Source organism: Ictidomys tridecemlineatus, chromosome 13 (assembly GCF_052094955.1).
Source record: "Ictidomys tridecemlineatus isolate mIctTri1 chromosome 13, mIctTri1.hap1, whole genome shotgun sequence".
Taxonomy (NCBI): Eukaryota; Metazoa; Chordata; class Mammalia; order Rodentia; family Sciuridae; genus Ictidomys; species Ictidomys tridecemlineatus.
This window is the reverse complement of record NC_135489.1, coordinates 92,746,700-92,773,968: the sequence shown is the minus strand read 5'-3', so window position 1 is coordinate 92,773,968 and position 27,269 is coordinate 92,746,700. Positions and strand designations below refer to the sequence as shown.

At 47.7% G+C, this 27,269-nt stretch overlaps 1 protein-coding gene and 1 non-coding gene across 17 annotated transcripts in view; one reads left to right on the top strand and one right to left on the bottom strand.

The window, feature by feature from the left end:
• Cdc14b (cell division cycle 14B) overlaps positions 1–27,269 on the top strand; it is a 109,928-nt gene that overhangs the window by 4,373 nt on the left and 78,286 nt on the right. The gene's annotated exons all lie outside the window — the stretch shown is intronic.
• Positions 3,472–3,544, bottom strand: Trnaa-ugc (transfer RNA alanine (anticodon UGC)). The gene has a single exon. It is a non-coding gene; the product is annotated as a tRNA-Ala (tRNA).

Here is a 27,269-nt window from a genome sequence, read left to right as displayed (position 1 = left end):
CTTGCTATCCTCCTACCTTAGCCTCCGAAACTACTGGGATTACAGGCGTGGGCCTTCGTGTCTGGCCATGTACAAGTTTTTGCATGGACATGTTTTCAGTTCCCTTGGGTACTTACTGAGGAGTGTAGTTGTTGGGTCATGTGGTAACTCCATGTTTTACATTTTTGTTTTGTTTTGGTACTGGTAGTTGAACCCAGGGACATTGAGATACATCTCCATCCCCGCTTGTTTATTCATTTATTTATTTTTGGTACTAAGGATTAAACCCAGCCACATCCCGGCCCATTTTTCTATTTTATTTAGAGACAGTGTCTCACCAAGTTGCTTAGGGCCTCTCTGAATTGCTAAGGCTGGCAGTGGATGTGTGACCACCCTCTCTCACCTTCCCTAGCAGCTGGATTACAGAGTAGCTGATATCACACCCGTGCAGGGGCTTTGAGGAACTGCCAGACTGACTCTTGCACAGTAGCAGCGCCACCAAATTCCCACCAGCATGCCCCAATTATGCCATCCTTGCCAACACTTGTTATTGGGCGGCAAAGATTGTTTCACAGTGGAGTTTGTTATAAAAAAAAAAGTGTGGGGGGAGTTTGTTATAAAAAAAAGTTTGTTACCACATATTGAACCCAGGGACACTTAACCACGGAGCCAGTCACCAGCCCTTTTTGTTTTTTATTTTGAGATAGGGTTCATTAAGTTGCCTAGGGCCTTGCTAAATTCCTGAGGCTGGCCTTGAACTTGGTATCCTTGCAGCTGCTGGGATTACCGGCACCCACACCCATCATTACTTGACATTTTTATGGCAGTGTATTTAATGTGTAAATTGAAGTCCTGTGGATCCCAGAGTATTTCATGAGTTATCTGATCACTATTGTTTGGTATCTCACCAGCCACATTACTGTACCAGGAACAGACTATAATAGGGATTTAATTCCCACTTTGACTTGATTATCCTCTCATCTCGCCACTCCTTGCCTTGTGCAGTGACTTTTTTTTTTTTTTTTAAGCTACATCTCTGGGCAGTCCTAGTACACCATGAGAACAACATGATGAAGGCAGTGTAAACTGAATGCATTAATACTGTAGGGACATGATGTAAGACTTTAGGATAAGCTGGTATTCATCAAGGAAGCCTGGGGCAAAGGAAGAAGGAGGAGGGTTTTTACTTGGATTTGAAACTTGGTAACTCAAGATGGGAGAAAAACTAAAGGAAAAATGTTGGACTTTGTCAGGTATTTAATTTTCATATGGCTTTCTTTGATGTCAAGGACTGAATCTTTTTTTATCCTTTATTTTATTTATTTATTTATTTGTTGTAGTTGGACACAATACCTTTGTTCCATTCACTTATTTTTATGTGGTGCTGAGGGTCAAACCCAGGGCCCCGCACATGCTAAGCAAGCGCTCTACCACTGAGCCACAACCCCAGCTCCTTTTTTTATCCTTTAAATAGGGTCCTCCATTTATTGACAGCAAGAGGAAAAATATTTTAAAGACCCTTAATACGACTGCAAAATGTCTATTTTGGACATTTGTAGGACTTAATAGTTGGTGTAGACTTTGATTTATTTAACTGTTTTATTTTTAAAATTTGTGTGGAGCCAGTCCTACTTACCTGGGGGAGGCTGAGGCAGGAGGATTGCGAAGTTCCAATTCAGCCTCAGTAATTTAGTGAGACCCTCTCTCAAAAAAAAAAAATAAAAGAACTGGGGCTGGGGTTGTAGCTCAGTGGTATAGAGCGCTTGCCTTGCATGTGTGAGTCACTGGGTTCGATCCTCAGCACCACATAAAAATAGATAAATAAAGGTGTTGTGTTCACCTATAACATATATGTATGTGTGTGTGTATGTGTGTATAATATGTGTGTGTGTATGTGTGTGTGTGTGTGTAAATAAAAGGATTGTGGATGTCCTTCAGTTGTGGAAACCCTGGGTTCAATCCCCAGTACCACACGTGTGCACACCTTCCCCACCCCTCACAAATTGGATTAATAAATTAAATTGGTAGTAACTATTGGCTAAAAGGTTCTACATAGTTTGTTGTAAGTTTATGTTTTAAAGGTTTTCCAGTGTCTGCTATAATTGAACCTTTAAAGAATTTCTATATACTTACCAGCAAATATTTTTTTTTAAAGAGAGAGTGAGAGAGGAGAGAGAGAGACAGAGAGAGAATTTTTAATATTTATTTTTTAGTTCTCGGCAGATACAACATCTTTGTTTGTATGTGGTGCTGAGGATCGAACCCGGGCCGCACGCATGCCAGGCGAGCGCGCTACCGCTTGAGCCACATCCCCAGCCCCACCAGCAAATAATTTTATTGGAGAAAACTCTAGTCGAGGTCAGGATTTTTATTTTTTCTAGTGCTTACCATCAAACTGAGGGTGTTCTGCATTCCTCCACTGAGGTATATCCCCAGCCCCTAGGAGGAGGAGGAGGATTTTTTGGTACCAGGGATTGAACCCAGAGGTGCTTCACCACACTGATCAACATTTCCCAAGTTTTGCAACAGGATCTCATTTAGTTGCTTAGGACCTTGCCAAGTTGCTGAGCCTGGTTTCAAACTTGGATCCTTTTGCCTCAGCCTCCTGAGATTGCTGGGATTCCAGGTGTGTGCCACCACATTGGGCTAGGATTCTCATTGTAAAGCACTGATTAATCGTGGTGTGCTGGGTACTCAGCAGATGAAATGAAACAGGTAACAGCAATGTTCTCTTTCTTTCTAGGATCTTTAAAATTCATAACAGACATCATCAGGGGTCATTTTTTAATCTAAGAAGTGCTTATTGAATGTGTGCTATGTAAAATACTCACGCATGTTTGCAGTGATAGAGAAGGAGTGCTGTTACACGGAGTCAAGAAGGAAATCAACTCATTTTTAGTCAAGAGTTTCCTGTTAGGGCTGTGGCTGTGGCTCAGTGGTAGAGTGCTCATCTGACGTGAGTGATACCCGGGTTCAATCCTCAGCACCACATAAAAACTACAACTAAAAAAAAATTACATCTACAACTAAAAAAAAATTTTTTAAAGTTTCACGTTGTAGATTATTGAGTTTCAGGACCCGAAGCTCATCAGTGTTAAAAGTCTTCTTGTGGATGATTTGTCTCTATATTTACTCTTAGTGTTGATCATGTGAATTTGTTGTCTTGGTTTATATGCTTGCTTAATTCTTCAGCATCTTCACTTCTGATAGTTCATGTCAGTATCCTGCTTTAAGTATTATTCTTTGGGTATTCCAGTACCCAGAGAGGCAAAAATTTAAGTTTCAAATGTTAGTCCTTAAAGGGACATGAAGGGAAGTTGGGCGAAGGAGGAAAGTAGAATACCTTGTATTGCAGAGAGATTCCAATGCCAGGCAGTCCCCAGTAGGTGCAGATGTAGCTGCTTTGTGCTTTTGATTGGGGACAATTTCCCCCGGTCCTCTGGGGTTAGGGAGAGCTGGTCTGAGACCACACAGTGGATTTTTTTTTTTTGGTGGTGGTGCTGGGGATTGAACCCAGGGCCTTGTGCATGCAAGGCAAGCACTCTGCCAATTGAGCCACATCTCCAACCACTCAGTGGGTTTTAGGAGGCAAAGAGGACAGGATATTTCTTGGAGAATTCTGAGATTGTCTCCGGGTATCTATATTTACAGAAAAGATTTTTTTTTTTTTTTAATCCAGGGGTCTTTACCACTGAGTGCGTCCCCAGCTACCCTTTTTATTTTGAAGTAAGGTCTTGCTAAATTGCCTTAGAGTCGCTGGGATTACAGGCATGTGTCACTCTGCCTGGTGGACAGGTGTGTGTGTGGTTTTAAAGATTTCAGACGATCATCCAGAGGTAATGCAGTCGTTTGCTCTTTCTCCTGAGGATGCCAAGGGCCAGAGAAGTGATCTGGCCAAATTGATGCCTTTTTTCCCCTAATATTTATTTATTTATTTTTACTTCTAGTTGGACACAATACCTTTATTTATTTACTTTTATGTGGTGCTGAGGATTGAACCCAGGGCCTCGCATGCCTTAGGTGAGCCCTCTACCGCTGAGCCACAACCCCAGCCCCCCCCCCCCCCCATTGATGGCTTCCTTTTTGGCAAGCCAAAACTACCTGGTTTTATTTTTTTTCCAGCAGATGAAGCTGCTTCACAGAGTTGTAGGTGCTGACCATCTGCTGGTTAGTCCTGTCTCTGCTCCCTGCACAAGTAGACCTCCTATAGCAGGTGATTCTCCAATAGCATCCCTCATGTTAAAAGTAGAGCCATGAAGAATTGCCTAGTGAATTTGAACAAACAAAGCCAATACATAATTCAGGTCCTCTGGAGGTCATGCTGTTTTCCAAATGGACCATCATTGCAGCCCAAATTTTTCAGATGCATCATCCATTCGGCAAATGCATAATGAAATATTACTCTCCATGCTAAAAATAGAGGACTGCTGGGGATAGTCTTGCTCTCCTGAGGTTTGCTTTCTGTGTTAATTGAGAACCTAGAATCTGGATTATCAGAGGGAGAACTAGAGAATGGAGGGATCATAATTTGGTTAAAATCTTTGAGTCAGAAAATCATTGATGGAAAAGTTTCTTTTTTTTTTTTTTGGTGGTACGGAGGATGAAACCCAGGGTCTCATACATGCCAGGCAAGCACTCCACTGGGTCACTGTACCACTGTGCTGCATCCCCAGCCCTTGGTATTGTTGGGTTTTGGGACAGGGTCTTGCTAACTTCCTGAGGTTAGCCTTGAACTTGGACTCTCTTGCCCCGTGGTGGCCCTCCTGGTGGAAGGTGAAGCGGTGGATTCCTCCAGGGGACAACACCAGTGGGGAGGACGGGAGAGGCTGGCCTGCCCCGGAGCTTGATTGCAGGTGGTCCTTGGAACCTTTGGCACCTCACAGATGAGCGGCTGCGTTCCTGGCCCAGTGCCCAGGAGTTGGTGGCGAGACTGCAGGGGTGCCAGGGTGGCACAGGTGGCAGGTCTCCCTAAGGTGTGATGGGAGCGCAGCGTGGGCTCCAGCTCCCCCTGGGGAGGTTGGCCTTCTTTAAAAGCTGTGTGAGGGGAAGGACAAACCAAGGCTGTGACTTCAAGCTTGGGCCACTGCCATGCCTGTGGCACCGAGGGTTTGCAGGCTGCCTTGCACCCGCCAAGCAGCAGCTGGGTTTAGGGGATGGCAAGGGCAGGTGGGGTGCGCAGGTGGGATGTCATCAAAACCAGTCCTCACTGAGGGCAGGCATGTCGCAGAGTGGGGACAGGATGACCGTGTCCTAGCACACCTGATTTAAAATAGCATTTCCTTCCCAGGCGATTATCCCAAGATCTGATAGAGTGGTGTGTAACCCCAGTACCTTTGTACTGGGCCTTTGTACTTTGTTTTTGGAGGGCTGCTGCCTTGACCTCTCTGTGCTGGTGTGCAGCACAGACTGGAGCTGTTGGGAAGGGTGGGGAGTCAGATGTAGGTAAGAAATGATGTCTTTGAGTCTAGTTTTTATTGCACTGGAAAAATTAGTTTTAGTAGTTAGCTTTTTTTTTTTTTTTCTTATAATGATCCATAAGTTGAAATGAAAAGCACGGAGGGACTGTTTATCTGAACATCTGCCAGCCACTTCTCACTTGGGAGGGGCCCCTGTAAGAGTGAGGTGAGTAGGTGCAGGGATCCTTGTGGACAAAAGTGGAGGATTAGGGCTGGGGATGTTGCTCAGAGGAACAGCAGGTGCCCAGCATGAGCAAGGCCCTGGGCTGAATTCCCCAGCCAAGCCAAAGAACAACAACAACAACAATTAAAAAAAAAAAAAAAAAAAAAAAAAGGAAAGGAAAAGAAAGAAAAAGTGAAGAAATTGTATTAATGACAGAGAATTTGGTTCCACGGAGCTAACCAATCTTCAGCACTGTTTCTTTACGTTATTCACTGGTTTTTCCAAAGTTTTATAAGAAGCACTGACTTTCACTACTAGGCAGGGATTACCCTAGAAAACATTCCCAAAACAAAATTGATCTTAACTTTCCCAAGCTCAAGGATATGGAGCTGGAATGTGCACATCTCATCTGGACTCTGGTTTTATGCCCTCTGTCTCTCTTTCTTCTGTAGCTGTGCACGGATACTGCTCCAGCAGAGGTATTCAGATCCTTGACCACTTTGCAGTTCCGTCTGATGATTTTAAAAGGTAGAATTTGATCTGTTAGTTGGGATTCTCGGTTCTGTCTGTCCCGTTTGCTTGTCTTCAGTTGGGTCTTAGATGAGCAGATCTGGCTTTTTCTAACTGTGGAGGACCTTTGATATGTTTATGAACTGGAGTTGAAATTTGTCTTTCTATGAAAAGTATTGTTTTTTTATAGGTAAGACAGGAAGTAGTTCCTGTGGTATTTTGCTGGGTTAATTAGGAATCACAAGTTTTGGGTGCTGGATATTTTTGGTATACACTAAACTTTTGTCTGTAATTGAACCAATTTGTAGTCTTTCGCCAAAAGAATACTGACAACGAGTTGTTATGTAACAGCTATTTTTTAATTTATCCCTGTTTATTAGCTCTTTCTAGGCATTTTTGTGCTGAATAGACAAGTTTATATCTTATTTATACTAAGTATCAGGAGTACCGGGTTTCTACAGACTCAGTCTGAAGCACAGTTAGATTCAATCACGTCTATTTTAGTAATGCTCATCAGCTTCAGACGGGCGTCCTGATTCTAAGTCCTAACTGAGTCCCCACCCAAGGGTCCCAGACGCTCACCTGGGATGCGTCTTAAGACCTGGGCTCTGGGACTCCATCTGGGCGGGAGGAGTGTGGCGCACGGGAGATGAGCCGCGGTGGAGTTCTTGGTCATTCTGTCCAGGTCCTGTTGGTCCTGCTAGCCCAGAAAAGTCTAGGTTTTAAGTCAGACTTTAGCTTGGTCGTGCTTGCAGCTGATAACTGGGTAAGGCCCGGGGTGGGTACCCAGGGTATAGACTCTTACACCACTAAGTTAAATCTGTCTGAGTTCTGCAGCTCACATTACGGGGCACGTTGCTTATAACCATTCACTAATGAATACACTCACAGTCGTAACATTTCTGGTATTCATATCAGTGAGGCAAGAGGGAAATTTCTTTGTTGTTGTTTTTGTGGTGCTGGGGATTGAACCCAGGGCCTTGTGCATGGGAGGCAAGCTCTCTATCAACTGAGCTACATCCCCAGCCTGCATGAGGGACATTTCATGAAATGCTACCTTGAACTTGGGGAGCCCGGAAGGGCTTCTGTTTTTTCTTTTTTACAGAGTGGGGGTGGCTGAGGATCAAACCGAGGGCCTTGAGCCTGACATCAGGCACTCTACCACCGAGCTACATCCTCAGCCTCTATATTTTATTTAAAATTAAAAAAAAAATTGATTCACTTTGATTTTCAAATTCCTCAAGTAAAGTCAGCTAAAGAACAAATTTGAATGCGTCCACCTATTTTTTTAAATTTAAAATATATCAATCTTTATTCTCCTTAAGTTTTTTGTTTTTTTTTTTTTTGAGTTCTAGATGGACAGAAGTCCTTTATTTTATTTATTTTTATGTGGTGCTAAGGATCAAGCTCAGGGCCTCATACGTGCTAGCCAAGCACTCTGCCTCTGAGCTACAGCCCCAGCTCTCAAGCCTTGTTCTCTAGATCTTCAACCCAGCTCCCTTCATCCCTTTTTTTTTTTTTTTTTTTTTGGTACCGGGGCTTGAACTCGGGGGCACTCAACATTAAGCCACATCCCCAGCCCTATTTTGTATTTTATTTAGAGGCAGGTCTCACTGAGTTGCTTAGGGCCTCACTTTTGCTGAGGCTGCCTTTGAGCTCATGATCCTCCTGCCTCAGCCTCCTGAGCCGCTGGGATCACAGGCGTGTGTTGGCTAATACTCTTTCTACTCCAGGGAGCAGTTTTCAAGTGCTTTAGGCTCCAGTCAGTTCAAAGATTTTGGTCCTATTGTCTTTAAGTCTGAAAAGCTGAGGGGTGAGCCGGGTAAATTAATTCTAGCTACGGATCACGTACCGACTTCTCAGGCGGCTCACTTTTATACCTTTAAAGTGTGGTTGGCAGTGTACTTTTCACAAGAGAGAAACACCTTGTTCCTGATGTCGATGATAGTTGTTGTTCCCTCCAGTTCTCATTTGAAAGTAAAATTACTTTCTTGGCACTGCTGTGCCGTTGATGGCATCCATCTTTTTATACCCAGTCCATAGTGATCCATATCATCACGCCTTCTGAATTCTGCGGAGCCCTCTATTTTAGGACCATCTTAGCTGAGTCATTCTCTGTATTTGTTCATCTGTACTCATTTGTATGAATTGTGCTGTGGAATTAATGGACCCATTCAACAAGTGTTTATTGAGCCACTACTTTGAGCAAGGAATTGGGCCAAATGTTTTTGAAGAAGCCCAGAGAGGAAGGAAAGTTACCACAGTGGGTTCCTTTCCCCTGAAGCCTGGGGAGGTACAGGCTGCATCAGCATCTCATGGAGACAGGGAACGAAGAGAGGTGTGGTTGGTCGTTTGGCTCTCTTCTTCCAGGCATCAGTTTGAGAGAACCTTGTGTTGGAAATGCCATTTATCATTCTAGACAAAGTGAATCATTTTTGCCAGGGTCTGGTGAAAATGATCTGTTTTGTGTGTTTTTGTGTGCAAACATTTTTAAAAAATTTCTATTTGTTCTTTAATACCTGACAGTAGAGTATGTTTTGGCATATTTGTATAAACACAGAGTATACCTTATTCTAATTAGGATCCCATATATGTGCACATTTTAACCTATTAAAAAAACGAGGGAAAAGCTAGGTTTTTATTAACAAGCGGGCATGTCAACATAGCTAAGAATTTACTGAAAACGCTCTGTCTACTGAGACAGAATCAAAGTGAAAGGTCTCCATTTCAATTAATTCTGTGTCTCTGACTTGAATCTGAATCTTAAATGATCCCAAAGGATATAATTTAAAATAACATTTCTTGTTTATTCTTGGTAAGAAGTAATTACAGTGCTTTTTCTTTTCTTTTTTAGTACAGTATGTCTTTTAAACAGAATATTGCTTCTTAAATTGAAGGCAGTGTAGATTAAGATTGCTCAGTATTTCAGGGACTAGATGTGGTATGTGTGACTTGAACTGAATGCTTTCTGGTTTTCACCTTCTTTTGTGGGTGCCGAGAAAGAACTGCTTTGACATGAGCGTATAACAGGATTCAAATTATGGTCTTGACTTTTTGGGAGCTGTTCGGCAAATTGCTCTTGGAATTCATTATTATAATACTGTCATTAGGTGGCTCGTTGAAAGCAGCCTGTATGTGAAGCCGAAGCATCTTAGCATTCATGTCTTTCCCTTTTGACAGTGAAGTGTCAAAAAAGCTTTGAGTTTAGCTACCAAAACACAAGGCGGCTGGGATTTTGACTCCACTGTTAATAGGTTCTAATTTTAAACTATTGTGACTGAGAGGGCTTAAAGCACAGATTCAATGGAGGCACATCTGCGTGCATTTTATAGTCTCCTGCAAGCAGTGGCTGCTGCACAAGCTGCAGAGGAGGTGGCAGACACAGGGCCCATCTCTTAGTGGCACCAGTGCAGGGGTGGGTGACTCGAGGGTGCTCTGGTGCTGGCAGGGTCGCACGGAGGAGCTCACTTGTAAGTGTCACAGATCCTCAAAGAGTGATGCCTGTGTGGGTCTCCAGGAAGGGGTTTGAACTTGAATGTGCGCGTGCGCGCTTGTGCATGTGCGTGCTTGTGCACGTGCGTGTGCACACTGGGACTGAACCCAGGGGTGCCGAACCACTGAGCCACATCCCCAGCTGTCAGGATCTTGCTAAATTGCTCAGGGCCCCACTAAATTGCTGAGACTGGCTTTGAGGGCACCGCCCCCCTCCCCCACCCACATTGTGCTGCGCTTGGCCTCTGCTTCTCTCTGCAGCGCCCTTGCCCCTGTGTGGTGGCAGCTGGTAGGAGGTTGGTGGCTGCTGGATTGGGCATGGCCTCTCTTGAGAGCCTCCTTGTGCTTCTCCAGAACAGCTCCTCGGTGCTCCTATTCTGTCATGAGCAAGAGTTGCAATGTGACATTTAATCTGAATTAAAAAACAACTTTGCCTCAAAACGGAAAAAAAAATCAATGAAATCTCTCTCACCAAAGAGGGGAAGAAAATGAAGATATTCCTTAAAGTATCTTTTATTTACTTGGGCATAATCTGGTTGTTTTATCAAATAAACTTTTAGAGTTTAAACTGACAACCATTTCCAGCCACGGTGCTGCTGGAATGTCCTTTCTGTCTGTCTCTGTGTCTTTCCTTCTGTTGGGGACTGAGCCGAGGGCCTCTTGCATGCTCATAAACATGTGCTCTACCACTGAGCTGTCTTACAACCCCTGAGGAATTTTGTTCTTTTCTTTTTTTGGAAATGGGGAACAAACCCATGGCTTTGCATATTCAAGGCAAGTGCTTTGCCGCTGAGCTACATCCAGCCCAGGAATTTTGTTCTTAATGAAACAGGTTTGATCACTTCCAAAATAAACATGAGATATTCTGAAGGCTAACCAATACAGTTCTTTTTTTTTTTTTTTTAAATCTAAGCTTTGGAATAAAAATGATTTCAGGGGCTGGAGGTGTAACTTAGTGGTAGAGCGCTTGTCTAGCATGTGTGCGGCTCTGGGTTCAATCCTCAGCACCAAAAAAACAAAAGATTTCAGAGAAACAAGTATTATTTAGCATAGGGATTTACTTTTGGATTTTTTTCTTTTTAAATGGAGTGCCTTCTTCCCTGATCTGTCATTTTTGCACAGTGGCTATGGGAAGCCTCTGTCACTCCAACTTTGGCATATGTGCTGGGAAGCGAGCACGTAACATGTTTTGTCCGTAATTTTTTTTAATAATGTGAGTTTTCTGTGTACATCCTTTAACATAACCTAGGTAGTGCTGCTGTGTTAGGGTTACATTGTCTTTGAACTCTCCTACTAAAAATAAACAGGCTTATGCAAACTGCAGTCGTGGTTTTATCTAGCAGGTGCTGCTCTGGTACCTGGAGTTGGATCCCACGGGGAAAACCTGGCAGTCCATGCGGAACTCACGCTTGAGTTTTTACCCCGGCGGCTGGGTCATTGCTGCCGGCCTGCTGGGGAGGGCAAGTGAGGACCTTTACGAGGACCGGAGGGAAACGGTCTCTGTAGGCCAGAGGAAGTCTGGGAAAAGTTTTGGAGCAATTTGAAATTTTGCTCAAGTGGGGAGGGGCCATGGGTGGGCTTTTTACAGGGCCTGCTGCAGCTAGTTCTGTCTCTGCCATTTCTTTTCTAGTGCAGAGTGTTGACATTGTGAGTTCTTAGCTAGTTCTCAACCGTCACCCTCAGTGGAGTGGGTCATTGTCTCTGTGTTGTGTCCTGGTAGGATTGTATGTGTGTGCAGGCACACACACACTCACACTCGTGCTGGGGATTGAACCTAGGGCCTGGAGTGTGCTGCACAGGCACTGTGCCACTGAACTATACCTCAGCCTTGGGGCCGATGACACTGTGCCACTGAGCTATACCCCAGCCTTGGGGTCGATGGCACTGTGCCACTGAGCTATACCCCAGCCTTGGGGGCGATGACACTGCCACTGAGCTATACCCCAGCCTTGGGGGCGATGACACTGTGCCACTGAGCTATACCCCAGCCTTGGGGCCGATGACACTGCCACTGAGCTATACCCCAGCCTTGGGGGCGATGACACTGTGCCACTGAACTATACCCCAGCCTTGGGGTCGATGGCACTGTGCCACTGAACTATACCCCAGCCTTGGGGTCGATGGCACTGTGCCACTGAGCTATACCCCAGCCTTGGGGGCGATGACACTGCCACTGAGCTATACCCCAGCCTTGGGGGCGATGACACTGTGCCACTGAGCTATACCCCAGCCTTGGGGGCGATGACACTGCCACTGAGCTATACCCCAGCCTTGGGGGCGATGGCACTGTGCCACTGAGCTATACCCCAGCCTTGGGGCCGATGACGGTTCTGACAGCTGGTGCTGAGCAAAGGCAGTTGCAGGGCCGTTTGTTAGAGCCGGTGCAGGGACACTGGGCGGGAAGGTGAGAGTTCAGGCTCACTGAGGCTCCTCTAGGAGAAGAGGTGAAGACCAGTGTGCAGTTAAGAGTTTGGCAGCTGATTTTTTAAAAAGTCACCTCCATTTTTCTGTACCTTCCCTTTTTCTTTCTTTTGGTGCCAGGGATTGACCTCAGGGGCACTCGACCACTGAGCCCCATACCCAGCCCTAATTTAGAGACAGGGTCTCACTGAGTTGCTTAGGGCCTCACTGTTGCTGAGGCTGGCTTTGAACTCTGGTCCTCCTGCCTCAGCCTCCCGAGCTGCTGGGGTTACAGGCGTGCCCGACTGTGCCTGGCTATGCCTTTATTTCTGTGTGGTGCTGAGGATCGAACCCAGTGCCTCACACTTGCTAGGTGAGTGCTCCTACTCACTAGCACTGAGCCGCAGCCCCGGCAGCTGGGAGGTTAGTTTCTGTGAAAGGCTTTGTGAACATCACTGTAGCTGGGGGCGTTGATGAGCAGTCGTGTGATTAGCACCCCAAAGAACTGTGGGCAGTGCCACCCTGACTTGGGGTAAATGTGAAGTGCCAGAAGGGAGGTGGGTAGTAGCAGGTGCAAAGTGCCCACAGTGGGCCTCCAGGAAGCCCTCTGGACCTGTGCATGCGGCACTTCCAGGAACCCCGCCTGCGTGGTCACCCTCAAGTGTTCAATTTCTGACGAGGCTCAGTGACAAGCCGTAGGCACCCTTGGAGCAGTTTCAAGGAACTTCCACCCTCTGGCGTAGCTGTTTATCCCCCGTGTGCTGTGCCCGTGTGACACTGCACGTGGTCCCCAGCTGCAGCGTGGCCAGTCTATGCCCTTGGACCTGTGGTCATGCCCCACGTCCCTCAGGCCTCGATGACCCAGTTGCAGTTTTCCTTTGGAAACAGTAATTTAGTCTGCTGTTCTGAGCGCAGGGGACGAACATGCTGTCTTGCTGACCAGGTGAAAGGGGGACTTCAGCAGCACCGATGCTGTCACCTGTGAGTTCCGTCATGGAAGCCTTGACTTTGGAAGCTTTAGAAATAGGTGTGTGTGTGTGTGTGTGTGTGTGTGTGTGTGTGTGTGTGTGTGTGACTCCGTCCTCCTGCCTCTGCCTCCTTGGTTGCTGGGATTGTCAGCCACAGCCACTGGGTGGGGCTGGGGGGTGGGTGCCTTCTGGCCTCACACCCTGGCGCAGGGGCCGCACTCAGGACAGCAATCGCGCTTACTCAGATCTCTCTTTTTTGCTCTTATCATGTCATTAGTGCCATCGTGGGGACCCTACCCTTGAGCTGTGAGAACATGGTTTGGAGGGCCCACCTCCAAACCATGACCCTACAAGTTTGGAGGTGAAGCTTCCAGCATATGAATGTTGGGACACGTCCACTCCATGCTAACAGGAGTGCATGTGTCCAGGGCCCTCTTACCAGTTAAAGCACGCTATCCCCACAGTCCTGCGCCTGCTTTACTGGGGCTCAGGGCACAGAACTGGAACAAAGGGAGATGGACGGTGGCTTCTGGCTTTCCCAGGTGAGATGTGGTTTCAGTGTCTCTCTGACCCTCAGGCCAGTGTCAGGTTGTGTGCAGTTTCTGTGATGGAGGTGGTGGTGACTGTAGTATGGGGAGTTGATGTTCCCCATGTCAGGTAAGCACTGTTCACTGACACCCCCACCTCTGAGTCATCCATACCCCAGTCCTTTTTCTTTTTAAGAGATAGGGTCTCACTAAGTTGCTTAGAGCCTCACTAAGTGGCGGAGGCTGGCTTTGAATTTGCAATCCTCCTACCTTACCCTCCCTAGCTGCTGGGATGACAGGTATGTGCCCAGGTTTTTTGTTTTTTGTTTTTTTTTTAAATCTTTTGAGACAGGGTCCAGCTTAACTGCCCAGGCTTGTGTGGTCCTCCTGTCTCTGCCCCGCAGCTGTTTGGGATTAAAGCACCTGACCTGGAGAGATGCTCATTATTAAAATAAATAGACAGAACCACAGGAGGTTGATCAGTGAACCTACTAGCTGGGTTGTCAACCCTATCAGTTTGGTTTAGCTTTGGTTAATCTATAGTAACAAGAATCCCCCCAGCCAGGGTGGTGATGCTAATCCCATGGCTTGGGAGGCTGAGGCAGGGGAATAGAGAGTTCAAAGCCAGCCTCAGCGATGTTCAGGTGCTAAGCAACTCAGTGAGACCGTGTCTCTAAATAAAAGACAAAATAGGGCTGGGGACGTGGCTCAGTGGTTGAGTGCCCCTGAGTTCAATCCCCAGTACCCCCCAGGTCTGAGCAGGGGAATTCCCCTCACAGGTGCTGTGGTCGGCCCGTGGTTCTGCCTGTGGGGATTGCTGGGGCCTGGAGTGATTCGAGCCTCTTAATGTTGTTCTCCCAGCCAGAGGGGAAGGCTGTGGAGGGGCTGGGTCAGCAGCTCAGTGCCTTCCCCTCTTCTTGCTCCCTGGCCAGGATCAGTCGGATGGTCCTCCCTGCAGTGCAGGGCTGGAATGTGCCTGTCGGGCAGGGAGCAGCAGTGGTTGGTGAGCAGCGTGATGGCAGCCCATTAGCCTTTCCGATGACCCGGCGCAGGCTTGGACACACAGACTCTGCCCTGGAGGGGTCGCCGTCCAGGGGAAAACAGCGATTCCCTGGCCCCTTCATACATGGCGATGAGATCCTTCGTGGCCATAGATGCTTCTGTCAGTGGATGCAGGGTTCTGTCCTGCACAGATGGATAAAACGTCTCCTGAGGATTTCTTCTGAGAAAAATGTCTATAAATCCATTTGCATCAAACCGGGCAGAGAAGTTCAGTGGTCCTGGACACCTCCCCTAGTAGGGCCTCTGGCGTCAACAGGGGTCTGTTTAGAGAGCCTCCTGCTTATCCAACCCCTTTGTGTCCCGCATAAGGTTCCTTTTCATGATTTTTTACACTTGACATTTTAGATAGTTCAGTCCCGTGGTTCTGAGAACCACAAGTATTAAGTGACCAGCCTCCCGCTGGCCCTTCCTGGCCTTGTCCACTCCCCCACTTCAGTTCCACAAGCGTCCCTCCAGAGGTCTCCAAAGAGTTCATCTGCAAAAACAGATTCTTTTGAAACTGTTAACATTTTTTTTTTATTTTGGAATAATTATAGATTTTACAGAAGAGGTGCAGTAATAATACAGAAAAGAACTGACGTAGTTACCCCTCCTGTTATTTTATTTTAAAATTACTTTTTAATTGCTATTTATATTCAGTGCTGGGGGTTGAACCCCGGGCCTTTTGTGTGCTGGGCAAGGGTTTTACCATGGAGCTACACCCCCGGCCCAGATTCCATTGATTCTGAAATGCAATAGAATATGTTACTGTTATTTTAAGGACTTCCTAAGAAAGAAATACACTGCCAGTTATAATTACAAGTCACTGATTTATGAGATATGGCTTAGTTTCAGATATGTTTAAATGTGGAAAAGATGTACATTTTGGAATTGATGGATTATATCTTAGAGAGCTTTCTACTTGATTTCATTGAGAGTTTCCTCATTCTTTTTTTTACAGCTACACAGAATTTCATTTTATAGTATATACGAGCTCTTAATCAAGCCTTTGCAGATTCTCATTCGGACTGTCTTTGGTTTTCAGTTAGAGCATTACTTTACAGCATTATGTCTGCTGATCCGTCTGTGTCATTCCAGTGTGTATGGTTGTGTAGGGAGGATGCTTTTTCAAAAGGCAGTCACCGAATAGGAGGTATGCGCGTGTATATTTGTAATTTTGATGGAGGGTGTGCCAGTTTACAATCCCACTCGCAATGCATAACCGCACTATTTCTCTCTATCTTTACCAACAGCATGGGCTGCCAAACTGAGGTTTTTAACAGTCCATAGATAGAAAATCATTCTGCCAAGGTTAAGATTCTGAAATGGCTATCAACATCCTTTTTCTAATGGACTATTGGCCATTTCCAAACTTTCTTTTCTGTGCTTGGGACTGAACCCTGGGCCTCCCGTTTAAATGACAAAAGCATTTTTTTCCCTATTCATTGCTGGCATTGTGATTTGCTTATACTTGTTGGGGTGATATGCTGTCGCCACAAAGTTGACAACTATGTCCAGTAATCCTTTATCCTATGGCTTCTGTTTTTTTTTTTTTAAACAGGAATCAATCTTTTTTTTTTTTTAGTTGTTAATGGACCTTTATTTTTTTTTTCTTTATTGATATGTGGTGCTGAGAATCGAACCCAGTGCCTCACACATGCTAGGCAGGCGCTCTGCTGCTGAGCCACAAACCTAGCCCTGTTTTTAACAGGAATTTTTTAAAAAAAATATTAATGGCTTCTGGATTTTAAGTCATCGTTGAACTCAACAAAATTATTAAGGAATTGTGCATTTTCTTCCATTTTTCCTGTCCCAGCCAATCATCTTTTAAAGACTTCAGTAAGAACGGTAAATCCTACAGTCTCCACCCAGTGGACATTTCCATTGCTCCTCACTCCTCGTTCTTTGTGAGGGTCCAGATGTCCATCTGGGATCTCCCAGATGTTTTCAACTCTCCAGTGTCTAAAATGCCTTTATTATGCCACCCAGCCCCCCCTTTTTTTGGTTACCAGGGATTAAACCAAGGGGTACTTAACCACTCAGCCACAACTCTAGCCCCTTTTTATATTCTATTTAGACAGGCCCTCGCTTTGTTGCTGAGGCTGGCTTTGAACTCATGATCCTCCTGCCTCAGCCTCCTGAGCCGCTGGGGTGCACAACCCGCACCCGGCATGCCTTTTCCTTTAGAAAGATTTCCGTGTGGTGTGGAATTCCAGTTCATTTTCCTGTTTCTTTCAGTACTTTAGAGATGTGGCTGTACTGTCACACTCGCATGGGTCCCCACGAGAAATCTGACCCCCTTCTCTTTGTTTTCTTGCTGTGTTTTTTGTTTGGTTTTGGTTTTTGGTGGTGCTGGGGGTTGAACCCGGGGCCTGGAGCCTGTGAGGCCAGCTCTCTGCCCCCTGAGCCACCCCCCAGCCCTGTTCTCTGGCTGGGTACCATGCACTTTTTCTTTGGCTGACTTTGACCTTTTTATCACTGGGTTTGACAGCTGGGTTCCCGGTGCCGAGGCGTCGTTTTCTTATTCCTGTGCTCGGTCTCCTTGGATCTGTGATTTAGAGAGTCTGGGGACTTCTGGGGTCACTTCCCTAATCTGTGCTGCCTTCCTTGACGCAGAGTCTGCCTTCCTTCCCGGGCCGGTGGAGCTGCCCTGAGGTTCTCTGCGTTCCTATCCGTGTCTCTCCTTGGGGTCTCTGGCTGTGCCTGCGGTGTCCCACGCTGTGTCCTGCCCGTAGCCTGCCCTTCCGCTGTATTTCCCTCCAGTGTGTGGGTTTCCAACTTCATAGAAGCAGAGTGTGGGCCTTTTAACCCTTCAGTGTCTCTCGCTGTCATTTTTGTGTCTACGTGTAATTCACACACTGTACGACTTAAAGTGTGTGTGTGTGGTTGGTTGATTTTTTTAGTAGCATGTTTTATATTAAGTGTTAAATATTTTTGACAGTTTTCACAGAGCTCTGTGCCTGTCACCACAATGTGATTTTAGATTTAAACACCACCAGCACCAGCACCTTGAACCCACAGCAGGAGCTCCAAGTTCCCTGGCTCCATCGCAGCCTTAGGCAGCAACCCACCTCTCTGACCCCATGGATCTCCTGTCTTGGGTAGTTGATGTAAGTGGGAACATACTGTTTGTGACTTATTTTTTTAAGAATAAGAAAATATAAACTTTATTTTTGTGTGTCTCTCTTTTGACCTGACATGGGTCTTTATTTTTTGTTGTTATTTCTTTGCTCTTTTTTAAAAATTTTTTTATTAGTTGCTCAAAACATTACAGTGATCTTGACATATCATACATTTGATTCAAAAGGGGTACATAATCTTATTTTTCCCACGTGTACAGATTGCAGGCTCACGTTGGTTACACAGCCACGTTTATACATAGGGCCATACTAGTGTCTGTTGTATTCTGCTGCCTTCCTATCCCCTCCCTATCCCCCCTCCCCTCCCATCACCTCTTTCTACCCAATCTACTGTGACACATTTCTCTCTTTTTTTCCTCCCCCCTCACATCTTATATGTAATTTTGCATAACAATGAGGGTCTCCTACCATCTTCCTGCAATTCTCCTTCTCTCTCCCATTCCCTCTCACCTCTTGTCCCTGTTTAATGGTGATCTTCTCATGCTCTTCCTCCCCACTCTGTTTTGAGTCGCCCCTCTTATATCAAAGAAGACATTCTGCATTTGTTTTTTAGGGATGGCTAGCTTCACTTAGCATAATCTGCTCCAATGCCATCCATTTCCCTGCAAATGCCATGATTTTAAAATTTTTTTAGTGCTGAGTAATATTCCATTGTGTGTAAATTCCACGTTTTTTTTTATCCATTCATCTATTGAAGAGCTTCTGGGTTGGTTCCACAGTCTAGCTATTGTGAATTGTGCTGCTATGAACATGGATGTGGCAGTATCCCTGTAGTATGCTCTTTTAAGGTCTTTTGGGTATAGTCCGAGATGGGGAATAGGTGGGTCAAATGGTGGTTCCATTCCCAGCTTTCCCAGGAATCTCCATACTGCTTTCCAAATTGGCTGCACCAATTTGCAGTCCCACCAGCAATGTACAAGTGTACCCTTTTCCCCACATCCTCGCCAGCACTTGTTGTTGTTTGACTTCATAATGGCTGCCAATCTTACTGGAGTGAGATGGTATCTTAGGGTGGTTTTGATTTGCATTTCTCTGACTGCTAGCGATGGTGAGCATTTTTTCATGTATTTGTTGATTGATTGTATGACCTCCTCTGAGAAGTGTCTGTTTAGGTCCTTGGCCCATTTGTTGATTGGGTTATTTGTTTTCTTATTGTTTAATTTTTTGATTTCTTTGTATACTCTGGAGATTAGGGCTCTATCTAAAGTGTGAGGGTAAATATTTGTTCTCAGGATGTAGGCTCCCTATTTACCTCTCTTATTGTTTCTTTTGCTGAGAAAAAACTTTTTAGTTTGAATACGTCCCATTTGCTGATACTTGATGTTTATGACTTTTTTGTGAGAGGCTTCTTTCATGCAGTGTAGTATTTATGGGGTTTAACCATATCCCAGCATGTGGCTGGCGCTTTTTATGGCTAAATAGTATTCCACGGCCTGGCTCTGCCTTAGTCGGTTTCTCCATCAGCTGCTGGGCACTAGGATTCTTCCTGTGTTCCAAAGCCGTGGGTCCACCTCCTGGAGAGCAGAGCAGTGAGGACAGTTGCAGCAGTAAGGAGCACAGGGGGGTGATTCCCCAAGTGGGGACCCCCGAGGGGATGCATCACCTGCAGGGCGGGCACATCCCGAGCTGCATGGGGCAGGTCATCGCCTTCACAGGCCACCTCTTAATGACGGTGGCTAGGAAGGCTCCCGGCCAGGCGCGGGGTGGCTCAGAATGGCTCACTGCTGGCCTCTCCCCAAGCTTCTCCCCAAAGCCCTTGAAACGGAAAACAACTCCCAGCACTTTCTGTCGTCCAGAGGGGTGGCAGCTTTCCTGCAAGCTCAGGTGACTGTCACCAGCCATCTACACTATGAACATGCACAGGACACATCTCGCCTGTCCCCAGTGTCACGATTCACTGAGAGACAAGAAATTCACGGGCTCCACTACTGTCATCAGTTGCAGTTCACTGAGTGCCCATGGTCACCTCGGAGCCGTGGTCACCTCGGAGCGCGGGCCGGGCCATCCTACTTTCCTTTATTCCAGTGCAGTCTGCATTTCCACATCCACCACTCAGTCACACGGCTACCGCACACAGTGACAGGTGTGTGTGTCCCCATAGGTCACAGAAAGACTGAGGGAGGGGTCAGGCCTCAGGTGACAGGAGGCTGTGCCTGGAGCACAGGCAGGAGCAGGTGAAGGGCAGGGTCCCGTGGGTGGTCAGAGCGTCATGGCCATGGGCAGCGGAAAGCCCCTGCGCTGGGGCACAGTGGGGGTGTATCCAGCGGAGGTGGAGGTGCTGTGTGCAGTCCTGGGGGCTCCTCCTGTGGTCGTAGAGGCGGGGTTACGACTGAGGAGGGTAAGCTCCGTGTCTGGAGAGGGGAGACCCCTGGCCAGGCACTGCTGTTTAGTTTAATAAAAGTTGGGACAAATAAGTCCTTCATGAGTTGTGTCCTTAGGTTGTGCCGTTTCCTGGTCCAGTCGAGGTGGCGGTTTATTGTCCAGCCAAGGGGTGGAGGCATTCCGCCTTGGCACCTGCACTTGACATGAGTCACTCGTGCCCAGCTGGACTCACTCACAGGGCGCCGTGGGGAGCGTAGCCTCCCAGCAGCTGGGGAGGCTGAGGCAGGAGGATCACAAGTTCAAAGCCAGCCTCAGCAACTTTGCAAGACCCTGTTTCAAAATAGAGTGTTGGGGATTGGCCCAGTGTTAAGCACCCCCAGGTTCAACCTGCAGTTACCCTAAAACCCCAAAAAACAAAATGGAGTAACTAGGGGTAGCAGCCTGAGAGCTGCTGTTTGTATCTGGGGGAGTGACCCAGAGCAGGACTCGGCCTCTGTCCACTGTGGCTGTCCCCAGCAGTACCTGCCGGGTGACTGACATTGCCACTTTTAGCTTGTTATGAATAATGCTGCTGTGGACCTACCTACAGGTCTTTAGGTGGACACAGATTCTCATCCACCTGTCATACTGAACGTGGGAGTGTAATTACAGTAATGTTAATGTCTTTTCTCTGCTAATTCTAACGCATGTGTTAGTTCTGGGTCTAGTTTAGTGGATCAAACTCTTCATGAGTCATGCTTTTCTGCTTCACATGCCTGGCAGGGTGTTTTGTGTTTTTTTTTGGTACTAAGGATTGAGCCCAGGGGCACTTAACCACAGAGTCACATCCCCAGCCCCTATTTTATATTTTATTTAGAGAAAGGGTCTTGCCGAGTTGCTTAGCTAGAAAAAATATATATATATTTATATTATATGTACATATTTGCGTGTGTGTGTGTGTGTGTGTGTGTGTGTGTGTGTGTGTGTGTGTGTTTTGGTGGTGCTGGGCATTGAACCCAGGGCCTTGTGCATGCTAGGCAAGCACTCTGCTAACTGAGCCGGTGGAAAACATTTTAAGTGTATTTTTAAAAAATATTTTTTAGTTGTATTTGGACAGGACATCTTTATTTTATTCATTCATTTATTTTTATGTGGTGCTGAGGATCGAACCCAGGGCCTTGCATGTGCAGGCGAGCGCTCCACCGCTGAGCCCCAGCCCCAGCCCCTTTAAATGTATTTTTAAAGAATCCTTCTTCACAGTCATGTGGCCACTCAGGTTGACATGAGTCCCACTGGCTTGCGCTGGTACTCCTGGTTTGTCTGTGTCTTCTGTCTGAGATCCACGCCCCTACGATTCAAGGGGCCACTTTGATCGCGTCTTCAGATGGCCGCCTAATGGCGCGTGCTTACTGGCTGGCCCTCTGGGGTGGTCTGCCATCCTGCTCACATTTCTGTCTGGTCTGCTGTGGGCACCTCTCCTGCGTGTGTGGCACCAGGTACCAGCGACACTGCAGTTTATGACTTTCTTGGGCTGCAGCAGGGGCTCCTGAGTGCCAGGCAGGAGGGCTCTGCCCCCCCCCCAGGCTCCCCGGCCTCTTCGTGTCACCTGGTGTGTGGCTGGTGGGGGCTTTTTCCCCAGATGCTGCTGCTTTGGCAGGGAACCAGGGTCTGATGTAAGGCGCTCCCCCAGCTCCCCAGGGGTTCTTGTTGTTTTATTCTTGCTTATGTTTCTAGACAAACTTGGGGATCAACGAGCCCGTTCCATAATGCCAAACAAGAGCCGGGTAGTTACTTGCATAATCATGTGAACTCGGGGAGGAAAACATCTTAACGGTGACACTGAATCCCGTGACACCAAATCCGCTACACACAGCGAGGTCTCTTCCTGTCTGGTCACCTTGCCTGTTGAACTCCCTCCGTCCTAGCCACTGGGTCTTGGTCAGCACTGTTTTCGGTGGGACCCCCCCCCCCCATTCTACTTCACAGATGAAGCCTTTTCTGGACAGTGAGCCGGACTCTTTCGGAAAGCGTTTTAACCTCGTTCATCTTCAGCTCCCAGCTCCCCACACCAGCGCTCCCCGCAGGGCTGTTCAGTGTGGAGGAGTGAGTGACTGAGGAGCCGTGGTGGGCGGGGGCCCTCCGTGCCAGGCCCCCTCCAGGCACACCTACAGGTCTTAGATGATCCCCGGAGCTTCGTGTTTTGTTTATTAAAGTTCAGGGATTGGTTGTTTTGGTGACTTTAGGTATTTATCTTAAGACAGGCCTGACGTAGAGTCCTTGATCTTACTCAGCACAGCTGTGTTTTTGCAGTGTGTGAGGCTAGCAGGGCTAATGGAGGTCACTTTTCAGTGAATAGACTTCTTCCTTTGAAAAGTGAATAGGAATTTGCTTGGGAAGCAAAATAACCTTTTAAAATCTTAGTTTTATATGTTGCTGAAAGAAATTAAAGACAAATAAATGGATTGGAAATTTAATATTGTCAAAATGTCTCTACTATCCAGAGTGACCTACAGATTGAATGCGGTCCTTGTCAAAATCCTGATGACATATTTTGCTGAAACAGAAAAATCCACTTAAATTTCATATTTATGTGGCACTGTTCACAACAGCCAAGGTATGGAATCAGCCCAGATGCTGAACAGATGGCTAGATAAAGAAAATGTGGTAGATTTACACAGTGGAGTATTATTCAACCATAAAGAAGAAGGAAACCCTGTCATTTGCAGCAAAGTGGATTGAACCAGAGGACGTTATGTTAAGTGCAATAAGCCAGACACAGAAGGACAAGCACTGTGTGTTCTCCCTCCTCTGTGGAAGTGGAATTGAATGTAGAGAAATGATGACTAGAGATTAGCAAGGGTGTGTGGGGGAGGGGGAACCAAAGCCAGATCTGGTCAGTGTGTGCTGTAACCCGTCAGTGGGTATGATTAGTGTGTGTTAATAAAGATACTCAATTGATATGGACTCTTTTTTTTTTCATTTTTTTGGCGGTGGTGCTGGGGATTGAACCCAGGGCCTTCTGCATGCGGGGCAAACACTCTGCCAGCTGAGCTATAGCCCCAGCCCTGATATAAAATCTTAAAGGACACTAAACAGCCAGAAATATTGTGAAAGCAAAAATAAATAAATAAACTGGAGGCTTCATTTCCTAATTTCAAACAAATTACAGAGCTGCAGTCCTCAGATCAGTGTGACCTCTGTATGAGGCAGACATACAGACCAAGGGCAGAGAGCAAAGCTCAGAAATAGACCCTCATGACCATGGCCCAGCCACCTTTCAGTTGTCAGTGGACTTTCCTTATTTATGTGCGGTGTTGAGAATCCAGCCCAGTGCCTCACTCATGCCAGGCAAGTGCTCTGCCACTGAGCCCCAGCCCCAGCCCTGGCCCAGCCGTCTTTGAGGAGGATGCCAAGTCTGAGCAGTGAGGGGAAGAGCTTCTCCAGCCAGCGGGGCTGGAAGAACTGGAGCTGGCCCCGCACAAGACTGGAGTCAGAGCCTTGCCTTGTGAGCATGCGAATAGGCCTTTTTTCCAAAGAAGGAATACAAAGGGCCAACAGGCGGATGAGGAGATGATCAGTATCACATCCCTGGGAATGTGGGAGGTGCAAATCATACCCCCACCCGCTGGGATGGCCACTCTCCAAAACCTCAGGAGCTAAGTGTCGGTGAGGATATGGAGAAGGAGGACCCTGGCACACTGTGGGTGAGAGTGTAAAGTGGTGCAATTACTACGGAAAACAGTGTGGAGGAGTCTCAGAAAGTTTAAAAGTCTAATTAGTACATGCGCCAGCAATTACACGTCTGAATGTATATTGAAACAGGATCTCAAAGATTCTCATACCCACATCCTCTACAGCATTCTTTGCACAATAGCTAAGAGGTGGGAGCAAATATAAGTGTCCATCAAGAGATGAATGGATTAAAAATATATTAAAAAAGGATGTGTGTATAAATGGAATATTATTCAGCCTTAAAGAAGGAAATCTGCCAAGCACTGTGGTGTAGGCCTGTCATCCCAGGAACTTGGAAGCCTGGGGCAGGAGGATCACAAGTTTGAGGCCAGCTTCAGTAATTTAGTGAGGCCCTACGCAGCTTACTGAAATACTGTCTCTCAATAAAAAGGGCTGGGGCTGTTGCTCAGTGGTTAAGCTCCCCTGGGTTCAGTCCCTGCTCCCTCAAAGAAAAGGAAATCCTGTCCTATTGTAGAACACGGTTGAACCTTGAGGACAGGTTAAATGAAGAAGCCAGTTAGGATGAGACAGTTGGGCTGGGGCTGGGGCTGAGCAGCAGAGCTCTTGCCCTTCCCATGGGAGGCACCGGGTTCCATCCTCAGCACCACGTAAAAATGAATAAACAAAATAAAGATGCTGTGTCCATGTATGGCTGATTTATGTTTTTTTTAAAAGATGAGACAATAACTTCATAATCCTGTTTACATGAAGTTTCTACATAGAAATCCCAGAAGGAGAAAAGGAAGGTGGCCTGGGGTTGAAGGAGAAGGGGGACTTCCTGATGGAGAATGTAGTCTGGCCTAGTGAGCCGGGAACGCTGTAGAGACGTGTTGTGCAGCACGGTGCATCGCGTGCGGCCTGGGTTAAGAAAGCCCCGTCTCACAGGCATTTCTCTTTGCAGACTGATTCTTTTCTTTGCGGGGCTGGGGTTGGAACCCAGAGCCTGGGCTTGTTGGCCAGCACTGCGCCCTGCAGCCGCGGCCCCAGCCCCAAACAGAGCATTTGGAATCCGAATTACTTTTGGAGGTGGAGGATGTGTGGGTCCGCGTGGACGGGACGCCTGCAGGATCAGGTTTAACAGAGAGAAAATGTGCTCAGCCAGGCGTAAACTTTACTGGGAGTTTTTAGTACTTTTATGATTTTTTTCAATAGAAAGGTGAACCCTGCTTCCAGGCATTGTTCTTCTGTTATAATTCTCCAAATAATACTGACAGAGTAGACTACTCCGTAGTTAGGAGCTAAATTTCACTGTTGGGAAATAGAGACTGAATATCATTCAGACTTGACATTGATATTCCTGGGTTTTCAGTGACTTCTCTGAAACTGCCCTTTTCATGTAAGAAAAGCAATATTTAAAAACCTCCAACTTTAAAGTACATTTTTGAGTACATTTCCCATTCTAAGACTAACTCAGAATTTTTATCTCGACTTGGGAAACTGAGCCAGGGCTTTTCCTCTGCGGTCCAAGCGCACACGTCACTTTTGGCGACCTTGGCTGCTGGCCGCAGCCCCGAGGTCCACTGTGGAAACCTGTTGTGCTCACAAATGGCCCGAGTACAGGCCACGGCCTCTGCCCAGCGCCCCTGGGCGGGGACTGGGGGGCTTCCTGTGCACCTCCCCATTCTGCTCCCTGCCTGATCTCTGCTGCCTGGCTCCCCTCCAGGGTCCCCCAGGAGCGTCCCCCACAGCCCCACAGGAGGCACAGCTCTGGGCAAAGCTCACAGGAAGCGCGTGTGTGTGGGAAGGGTTTGGAGGGTTGCTCTGTCCTGGGAGGGGGGACCTTGCAGGCTGTCCCAGGGGAAATAGGGGGTGCAGGAGGTCACATCCTGAGCGGCTCCTTACTGTTCCATGGGTCTTCCTTGAAGGGACTCGGTGGCGGGGTGACTCGGTGGCGGGGTGACTCGGTGGCGGGGTGACTCGGTGGCGGGGTGACTCGGTGGCGGGGTGACTCGGTGGCGGGGTGACTCGGTGGCGGGGTGACTCGGTGGCGGGGTGACTCGGTGGGAGCTGCAGATGGTTGGAATGCCCTGGGCCTTTCCTGTAGCCAGGCTCCTAACGAAGAATTCACATCAGTTGTGGACACTCAGCTTCCTTCTGACACATGGTACAAGATGAGTGACCACCTGCAGGTTCCTGATTCCTCCTTGGTGTTCCTCTCCCCTCTGTGACGAGGAGTGGCAGGGAGGTGACACGGTCACATGCCTGGGCCAGGATGTGCTCAGGAGTGTTTCCTTTTCAGCAGCCGCATCTGTCCTTCCTCTGGTGGCCGAGAGCCTGCTGTGTGCCAGGCGGGCATGTCTGTGACGCTGGGTGCCGTGAGGCCTGGTGCTCCCGAGGAGACTCGTGGGACACGGGCCAGAGCAGACAGGGGCCTGGGGTCTCAGCTGTGGGTGAGGAGCTCGGGACCTGTGTTCTCCAGGCCGTGGTGTCCCCTGGAGCGCACTGGGCAGTGTGGCTGGGCCCCTGCCGGAGGTGCTGCTGGCTACAGATGTTTGTGTACCAGTCGTTTCACAGACATGTTTTAATTTCCCTCGGGTCTGCCTGGGAGGCAGGGTGGCTGGGTCACAGGAGCGTGTGTGTCACGGGAAGAGGCCACCGAGTTTCTAGTTTGTTTGCTCATGGTGCTGGGGTTGACCCCAGGCCTGGGCAGCGAGGTGGCATTTCTAGTTCCCGCATTCACAGGGCTCTCCCTCTGCTCCCGGGCTGGTCTTGAAGCCCTGGGCCCAGTGACCCCCTGAGGAGCTGGGACTGCAGGCACATGCCACCGCACCGCACTCCACTTCTGATTTTTTAAAAATATCTTTTTAGTTGTAAATGGATGGAACCCAGGGCTCTCCAGGTGAACTGGCTGCTCCAAGTCACCACACAGAGACGGAGAATACCTTTTTCTTGGGGTCCCGAGACGGCTTCCCTGACCTAGCTCCCACAGGGGTCAAGGCAGGCAAGAGAGAGAAGGAGGAGCACCTCCAACAGGCACGGGGTCCTGGGGTCAGGGGTTGAGTCCTGCTCCCGACCTCTGCTGCCAGGAGGTTGACTGACAGCTAGGGAGGCCACGCCCACCCCAAGTGCTAGGAGAGGACCAGAGGCCGAGCCATCCGGGGACACGGCGCACAGCTGCTCAGTCCACGCTGCTCAGTCAGCTCAGTCCTCTCTGTGCCCAAGGTGCTCACGGCTCCCACGTGGCCTAGGCCCACGACTCCACGGTCCCCTCGGTCATAGCTCAGGGCGCTCAGCTCCTTCGTGGCCGCTCCCGACACACAGTTTTTATTTTTATGTATGTATTATTTTTACGTGGTGCTGAGGATCAGCCCAGGGCCTCATACGTGCCAGGCGAGTGCTCTACCAACTGAGCCACAACCCCAGGCTCCATTTCTGTCTGTGATTGTCCACACAATGTACATGTTTGTGCGCACAGTGTGACATTCCAGTTCAGAGGGGTATCGGGTCATGAGTGGATGGGGTCACTGCAACAGCAGGTGTCATGGCAGACGTCATTTCTGTGTTTTGGCTTCCACTAGCTCCTCTTCAGTGTCGATGGGTTGCTGTCCACCATGCCCACC